Below are 9,252 nucleotides of genomic sequence, written 5' to 3' on the forward strand. Positions count from 1 at the left end.
TTGCTGGCAGCCACAGCTCCTCCCAGTTCAGTGTCCTCTGGGAATTTCTCTTCTCTGTTGGACATTCACTCCAGCAGATGAGGAACTGAATTAACAGACTACTGACAAAGTCACAGTGTTATTTATCATTCATATAGCTATACTGATGCTCTGTTCTCTTTTTACCCCTAATAAAGCTTTCTTTGTTTCATACACACGCTCAGTGCTTGTGAATGGAGAAGTATTGCAATTAAGTGCATTCAGGGAAGATATGTAGTGATTCCAGAAATTCTATGTGAGGGCAAGAGATGGCGGTGTTTGTTTGCTAGTTTTAAGAGGGACCCCTAGATATGTGGAACTTGGCCTTTGTTGCTGCTATTAATCACCTGGAAAAACGGCTACATAATAAGCATTTCACACATTGTCCCCAGCACCTTCTAATTACTCAGTTCAAACACGCAAACTTATAAATGGATCCCATTCTCCTAAATCTAGTCTCTTAGAATATGTCAGATGGGACTGGGCTCAGAACTTCCTTACAGCTGAGGGTTACCACTGGAGCCCAGGAGCGGGACAATGGGCAGTAACAAGTGCCTGCTCCCCAGGCTGCGCCTGGTTTAAATGTGTTCTAAGGCTGGTGATGAAGAGAAGTCACCCATAAGAAAGGCAGTGAAAGCTCAATGGATTAGACCATGAGATCATGATTTGAGTAATGAGAACTAGTCGGCAAGATGAACCTACTGCTGTAACCAAACACTACTATTAGGACTGGTTTGAAATTTTTGGATGGACAGGTTCCATCAGAAAATGCCAATTTGTAAGAAATTGAAATGTTCAACAGAAGCGAGTTTGTTCTGATGGAAGCTCCATTGAAAACTAGACAGGTTTCAGTCAGAAACTTACCTGATTTCCTGCCAGTCTACCTGCCTCCCTAGGTCCCTGGTATCCTATATGGATGGCTGCTGGGAAGCCCAGGGTCCCTGGCTCTGCAGCAGCCCATTGGCTCCCAGGGCTGCCTGATGAACTGCCCAGAGAGCAAGCTGAAAAAAAAATATATTTCAGTTGATCTGAAATGGAATTTCTTCTGTCTTTCCCTCCTGCAAAAAATATTTTTTGACTTTTTGTCTTGATCTTTCATAGTGGAAAAGGTTGAATTTAGAATGGCTATAAAACAATACAGGTGAGAGAAGTGACTGTTTAGACCTATAGACAGGCTACATTGCCTCTGACACCAGCAATTTACTGCTGTGTTCCTTCCCCTTGCCTTGTGGTGTCTCCTTGGCACTCCTTTTGGGGTCAAAGATTGATCAATCAGCTTCTTCCCTCCCCTCCCCACACTCTCCACCCTCTTCTCTCTTTCTTCTCCTTTTCTTTCTTCAATGTTCTGTTTGTCTGTGCTGGGATAGTGTTACCTGCAGGAGAGGAGGAAGTACTGCAACCAGATTCAGTCCAATACTTCCTCCAGCCCCTACAGGTAATGCTGGTCCAGCCAGACTATGTCACTATCACCTGGCACTAGAAGGCTGGGTGCCAGGGGTGCGTATCACAGGGAACTGAGACAGGTTTTAGAGCTAAGAAAGGAGATTGTTTCTTCTGGGCATACACTTTGTCCTGGACTTCAGGAATGATTTCCAAGTGCTTCATGCTCTTAAAACCAGCTGCTCGGTTCCTCCTTGTCACACTCATGCCAACATCTTTATGGCTGACTTAGAACAACGCTTCCTTAACTCTCGTTCCCTAACACCCCTACTCTACTTGCGCTACATTGATGACATCTTCATCATCTGGACTCATGGAAAAGAAGCCCTCGAGGAATTCCACCGAGATTTTAACAATTTCCATCCCACCATCAACCTCAGCCTAGACCAATCCACGCAAGCGGTCCATTTCCTAGACACTACTGTGCTAATAAACGATGGTCACATAAATACCACCCTATACCGGAAACCCACTGACCACTATACTTACTTACATGCCTCCAGCTTCCATCCCGGACATACCACACGATCCATTGTCTACAGCCAAGCTCTAAGATACAACCGTATCTGCTCCAATCCCTCAGACAGAGATAAACACCTACAAGATCTCTATCAAGCATTCTTAAACCTACAATACCCACCTGCTAAAGTGAAAAAACAGATTGACAGAGCCAGAAGAGTACCCAGAAGCCACCTACTACAGGACAGGCCTAAAAAAGAAAATAACAGAACACCACTAGCCATCACCTACAGCCCCCAACTAAAACCTCTCCAGCGCATCATCAAAGATTTACAACCTATCCTTAAAGATGATCCCTCACTCTCACAGATCTTGGGAGACAGGCCAGTCCTCGCTTATAGACAGCCTCCCAACCTGAAGCAAATACTCACCAGCAACCGCACACCATACAACATAAACACTAACCCAGGAACCTATCCTTGCAATAAAGCCCGATGCCAGCTCTGTCCACATATCCATTCAAGTGACACCATCACAGGACCTAATCACATCAGACACACCATCAGGGGCTCGTACACCTGCACATCTACCAACGTGATATATGCCATCATGTGCCAGCAATGCCCCTCTGCCATGTACATTGGCCAAACCTCTCTACGGACAGTCTCTACGCAAAAGAATAAATGGACACAAATCTGACATCAGGAATCATAACATTCAAAAACCAGTGGGAGAACACTTCAACCTCTCTAACCACTCAGTGACAGACTTGAAGGTGGCAATTTTGCAACAAAAAAACTTCAAAAACAGACTTCAAAGAGAAACTGCTGAACTTGAATTAATATGCAAACTAGATACTATTAACTGTGGTCTAAACAAAGACTGGGAATGGTTGGGTCATTACACCAATTGAATCTATTTCCCTATGTTAAGTTCTCCTCACACCTTCTATGGGCCATCTTAATTATCACTTCAAAAAGTTTTTTTTCCTCCTGCTAATGATAGCTCATCTCAATTGATTAGACTCTGCCTGTTGGTATGCATACTTCCACCTTTTCATGTTCTCTGTATGTATAAATATCTCCTGTCTGTGTGTTCCATTCTATGCATCCGAAGAAGCGAGCTTTAGCTCACGAAAGCTCATGCTAAAATAAATTTGTTAGTCTTCAAGGTGCCACAAGTACTCCTGTTTTTTTTGCGGATACAGACTAACACGGCTGCTACTCTGAAACTCATGGGACAAGCTGTCAGAGTTCAGGACTCCTCAGATTGACCTAGGCCTGTGTGCTAAGCAAACCTAATGATGGGGCTCTCAAAGGAAACTCTGCCACACAGAGATAGGTCCATTGCAGCAGCTTCACCTGTATGTATCTAGGATATGCCTTAAAAAACAGATGTGGTGCTAGGCCTGGTTTGGGAGGCAGAATCCAACAGATCCTAAGTAAAAATTTTTGACTCACAACAAATTTCACTTATGTCACCTTAGAGAAACAGATAGTGGGTGGGTTTGGCAGTACAATAGGAACCCATGTGTCACCTGCTCTCTCTTTTACTTGAGAATGTATACCAAGCTGTACATATTTCCCTTCCAAATAAATTGCATTTATAAACTAAGGAGCAAACTGCTATATATTTTATATCCTGTTCATTGCCATTTTGAAAACAACCACATGCTAAATTTTAGCAAGCGGACCATATAGCCAATGAATATCTCCCAAGTGGAACTGTTTTAATTTAGTTGATTGGTTACTACTGTGGCAGGTACAAGTATAAATAGAAGAACAAAACTCTTGATGGTCCCTCAGCAAGTACCTCGAGCCCCAGATACGTATTTCCCTTCTAATTTTCCTGCAACACTTTTGACCAAATGACTGTTTTGATTATATTGTGAACTGTGATTTTTTTGCCTTTGATTCCACAGACTGATTGTTATTCAGAGTAGGTGGAAAAAAACGTGGCCTGGCTGTTTTTTCCCCATTTGCTTCAATGAGAACAGTGGATGATCAGTATTTTTGAAAAGTAGATTGTACAGCAGAACAGCCAAAAGGGATTTTGAAAAGCAAATAGCCAAAGATAAAGACAAATAACAAAAAATTCTCAAAGAATATCGGAAGCAAGAAGCCTTTCAGGGTTTATTAAATTACTAGGGAGGAAAAGGACACTGCAGAGATGTTACTAAAAAAATACACCTCAGCCTTTCTAAAAGGGGATGATGGGCAGATACCTACCCCTGAGATACTTTATACAGGTGGTAATAAAGATGTGGCAGTGCTAGAGAGTGAGGTGTCAACATAAGACATGCTGGAACAAATGGATAAAATAAAAGAGCAAGAAGTCACCTTGACTGGTTAGTGACTTGGCTGAGCTGTTAACAAAAATCTGTAATAGATAATGAAAATTAATTACTGTGTTAGTAGATTGGAAGGTAGCCAGTGTTGTTGCTATTTTTAAACAGGTGCTTAGGTTGAGCCTGGGAACTACAGATCAGAGAGCCTTACCAGGACCAGGTACATTAATTGAAAAAATAGAGAATTATAAAACACTTACATGATAGCATAAAGAGAGGACCAGCAGTGCTCCTGTGAAGGAAAATTGTCTGGCTAACCAATTAGAATTCTTTTTAGGGAGTTAACAAATTAGTGGATAAAGGAGAACCAGTAGATGTAATTTGTTTGGACTAGAGCTGGCCAGGAATTTTTTTCAGGGAAACAGATTTTTACTAGGAAAATGCCAATTTGTCAAAACAACATTTGTGAAAACATCTCAGTTTCAACAAACTCCTGATGAAACACAGGCATGGATCTGATGGAACTTTGTCTGGTTTCCTGCCAGCTCACATGGTGGGCTGCTGGGGAATCTGGGCGTCCAGGTGTTGTCAGAGTTGTACCGGTGTGGTGCTCTGCTTTCTCCTTGTTGATATCACTCGGCTGCGTGCATGAGTTCCCTCTGTGTGCTGCCCCAGCTCTGCAGATAGCTGACACAGCAGACCCGACGAGAACCCCCAATAACCACAGAGTCCAGTAAGATGCAAAGTCACATCAGCTAGGTTTATTGCGACCTCGGACACAATTGCAGTTCCCTGTAGGTTTCTTAGCCTAATTCAGGGCATACTACGAGAAAGTGCCTCTTGGCAATGGACCCGGCTCAGTCAGTGGCGGGACTTTCCACTGCCCCCTCGGCCGGACAAAGACACCGCCCCAGGGATGCATTCTTATACACAGGTACAAACAAGTTACACATCACTCCTGACGTATGAGGTGCAACCCCTCTACGTAGCAAGGTACAACCCCTCTACGTACTAAGGTGCCGCCTCTCACCTTGTACATGTTGGTTCGATCAAAACAACTCTATCCATCATTTTACCCTTTTGCCCCTGTCATTGGGATGGGTCGGCCTGTTTCTTGTTATCTGTGTGGAATGTGCAAGTATGTGAATGTTCTGATATATAGTGTTCAGTACCTTTTAGGTACATATCTTCTTGCAGCATCAGCCCTTTCCTTGCTTCTGTGAGCAGGGCCTGCCTCTGGCTCACAGCTTAACTTTGCTTTATGTTAGCAAAGTCTTGACCATTACTTTAATTCAGGCCTCAGGCCTCATACCGGGCCTCTGATACCAAGGTTTATATCTTAGGGCCTCCTCTTACTACACCAGGGTTCATGGCTGTGGGGCAGCTCTGCCACATGAACTGCCTTGAATTGGGGACCGCAGAGCTTCCTGGTTTTGGGGCAGCACCATTATGTGGACTGCCTTGGGACTGGGGACTGCAGTGTTTCCAAGGTTTGTTGTTCTAGAGCAACCCTGCCATGTGGACTTCCCCAGAGACTGGGTCCTCAAGGCTTCCAAGCTCCCTGCCACAGAGCTGGGCTCCTGAGCTCTAGCAGGGGCTCAGCTCTTAGCTCAGCATCAGGATACCTGGTAGCCCTGAGAACCCCAGCAACACTATGACAGATGAAATTATGCCTGATTCTGCTCTTACTTAAGCCCTGATCTACACTACAAATGTACATCTGTATAACTACATTGCTCAGAAGTGTGGAAAAGCCACACCCTTGAGCGACGCAGTTAGACCAATCTAACTCCTGGTGTAGACATGGCTATGTTGATGGGAGGACTTCTCTTGTTGATATAGCTACTGCCTCTAGAGGAGGTGGAATTCCTAGACCGATGGGAGAAAGTCTCCTGTCAGCGTAGGTGGTGTCTTCACTTAGTGCTACAGCAATGCAGCTGCGCTGCTGCAGCTGTGTAAGTGTAGAGAAGCCCATGTATATCAGCGGTAACCCTGCTGAAGCCAATAGAGTTACATGGGTGTATAACTGATTTGAGAAAAAAATCATCTCATAATGTATCTACTATGACTAAAACGTGGTTTCCTCTCTAAAATAGTTATAAAAATATGCTTTTTCTGTCCACATGGGCTAGAAAATACATGTTACAATGCATCTTAGTCACAACCACATTTATTACACAACCTTGTTTGTACATGAATATTTTTGTAGTATAGATGAAGCCAAAAGATATACATACAGCACTGTACATGGACCATTGTCTGGAAAAGGTAATCAGAATCTAGACACTGATGCAAGTGTTATTCAAATCAATGGAAAGATTTCCATTGGCTTGAATGGATAGAGCCCAAATAACCTGATCCAAAGATCACTGAATTCGATAGGAGTCATTCTGTTGACTTCAATGAGCTTTAGATCAAGCCTTTAACTCATATATATAGCTGAGGAGATGAAATGAGCCCCTTGAGATGTGAAAGATTTTCATCCTACATTCAAAGTTTCCAGACAAATCTGAAGACTACAAACTGCAATGGAACAAAAGGGGTTTTGGTTACTGGCGGTTGTCCTGGTATTAGAACTCAGAACACCTCAGAAGGAGGTGAACTACCAAGTAAGTACACTTAACATTTCATCCAAAGGTGATGATGTATGAGCCTGAGCCTGCTGCTATTAAATTCAATGACAAAACTTCTATTGACTTCATATGGTGACCTACACTCTTTGCAGAATTAGGAGTTTGTTACAAAGGTAATAGAAAAACACATCTAAACTGAAACTGTACTTTATGTAACTGGAAAGCTGTTTCCTAATAATAATACTGTATCAAATTGTCTTAAAAAGTCTCACTTTAGGAGTTCTTCCCATCTAACTCAGGGGTCGGCAACCTTTCAGAAGTGGTGTGCTGAGTCTTCATTCATTCACTGTAATTTAAGGTTTCGCGTGCCAGTAATACATTTTAACGTTCTTAGAAGGTCTCTTTCTATAAGTCTATAATATATAACTAAACTATTGTTGTATGTAAAAGTAAATAAGGTTTTAAAAATGTTTAAGCTTCATTTAAAATTAAATAAAATGCAGAGCACCCCGGACCAGTGGCCAGGACCCAGGCACTGTGAATGCCACTGAAAATCAGCTCGCGTGCCGCCTTCAGCACCCGTGCCATAGGTTGCCCACCCCTGTTCTAACTGATCATATTCATGTCTTTGGTGCGGAGGAGGCTCCTCCCCAAGCTTCTTCCACATTCTGGTTACTTTAAATCCCAAAGAAACAATGATAACTATCACTGAAATGGGAGTAGCATCTCTCACATACATTATCTTTAGTCTTTCATCTTAGTCTGTGCACAAAAGGTCGGGGCAGCTTTAGTTTACGATATAGATAGAGGTTATGGAAAACTGGGAGTTCAGTCAGATTTGAAAGATCGTATTACAGGCCTGATCCTGTAGTCTTCACTCTGACTTTGGTGTTTTTCTGCCAATGGAAGATTTGCCTGAATATGGATCTATATTATTGATATATTAAATACAGAAGGTCCATTCCTCAGGGGGTGTAAATTGGTGCAACTCCATTGAAGTAAATTGAATTGTGAATTTACACTTGATGAGACTGTCCTGGAGACTCTGAAAAAAGCTTTTTGTCCTTGAGATTCTGTCATATCTCTATTCTGTCAGACAGAAAAAGAGCAATAAGTTCCCCTCTCTGAACATACACTTAGGAGACCAAAGACAGCAAAAAAATAGCTCTCTTAACAGGGGAACAAATAACCCTTGTGTTGGTTGGCAGAATAGGAAAATGATAGAATCTTAATGACAAAAAGTACTATTCACATCCTCTGTATGCATCACCTGGATAATAGCATAGCTGGGAGGTTTAAGAGTAGCAGCCATGTTAGTCTGTATCTGCAAAAAGAACAGGAGTACTTGTGGCACCTTAGAGACTAACACATTTATTTGAGCATAAGCGTTCATGGGCTACAACTCACTTCTTCAGATGCATAGAATGGAACATATAGTAAGGAGATATATATACATACAGAACATGTATATTCAAGCCTAAGTTAATGGTATCTAGTTTGCATATTAATTCAAGTTCAGCAGTTTCTCTTTGGCTTTAATTTAGGCTTGAATAGAGACCTGGATTGGCTGAGTCATTACACAGATTGAATCTATATCCCCATGTTAAGTACCCTCACACCTCTTGTCAACTGTCTGAAATGGGCCATCTTGATTATCACTACAAATGTTTTTTTTTTGCCTGCTGATGATAGCTCATCTTAATTTATTAGCCTCTTAGAGTTGGTATGGCTACTTCCACCTTTTCATGTTCTGTATGTTTATATATCTCCTTACTATATGTTCCAGTCTATGCATTTGAAGAAGTGGGCTGTAGCCCACGAAAGCTTATGCCCAAATATATTTGTTAGTCTCTAAGGTGCCACAAGTACTCCTCATGTTCTTATAGCTGGGAGAAGCTCTCACATTAAGCCATTAGGCAAAACTCTTATCTGTGGTGTAATCAAGTAAATTATAAAGTGCATTTTGGTCACAGTAGAAATACTGAACTTAATTCACCCGTGCGAATGCAAGGTAACTTTCCAACAACCAAAATGTTTACAGGTCCTCTGTCATGATAAGTGAGATCTGCATTCTCAGTATCTTTATTCTAACAGATGGGGTTTTAAAAACCAAATTAAACATGGCGTTATGGAGAATTTATAGCTGCAAAACTGTATATGTCAGACTATCCCATAGATAGTCCAGTGGAAATTGATGGAGTATGGATTAAAAATAAGCATTTATGGGGGGCGGGAGGGAAAGAAAAATACAGTAACCTGGACTTTGTTGCAAACAGCCAAACGCCAGTGTGCAGTAAGCTCAAAAGAGAGAAAGGACTGTGGATATCTGGGAATCAATGCTGTGGAATGCCAGACAAAGAGATGCTGTTTTGATGCAAGCATCAAAGGTGTTTCCTGGCGATTCATTCCCTACTCAAAGCCAGGTAATGTATCTATGTGAAATACTCTCGGCTTCCAGTGTTTCCTCCCTACATC

The sequence above is a fragment of the Mauremys mutica genome, chromosome 1, assembly GCF_020497125.1.
Source record: "Mauremys mutica isolate MM-2020 ecotype Southern chromosome 1, ASM2049712v1, whole genome shotgun sequence".
Classification (NCBI taxonomy): Eukaryota; Metazoa; Chordata; order Testudines; family Geoemydidae; genus Mauremys; species Mauremys mutica.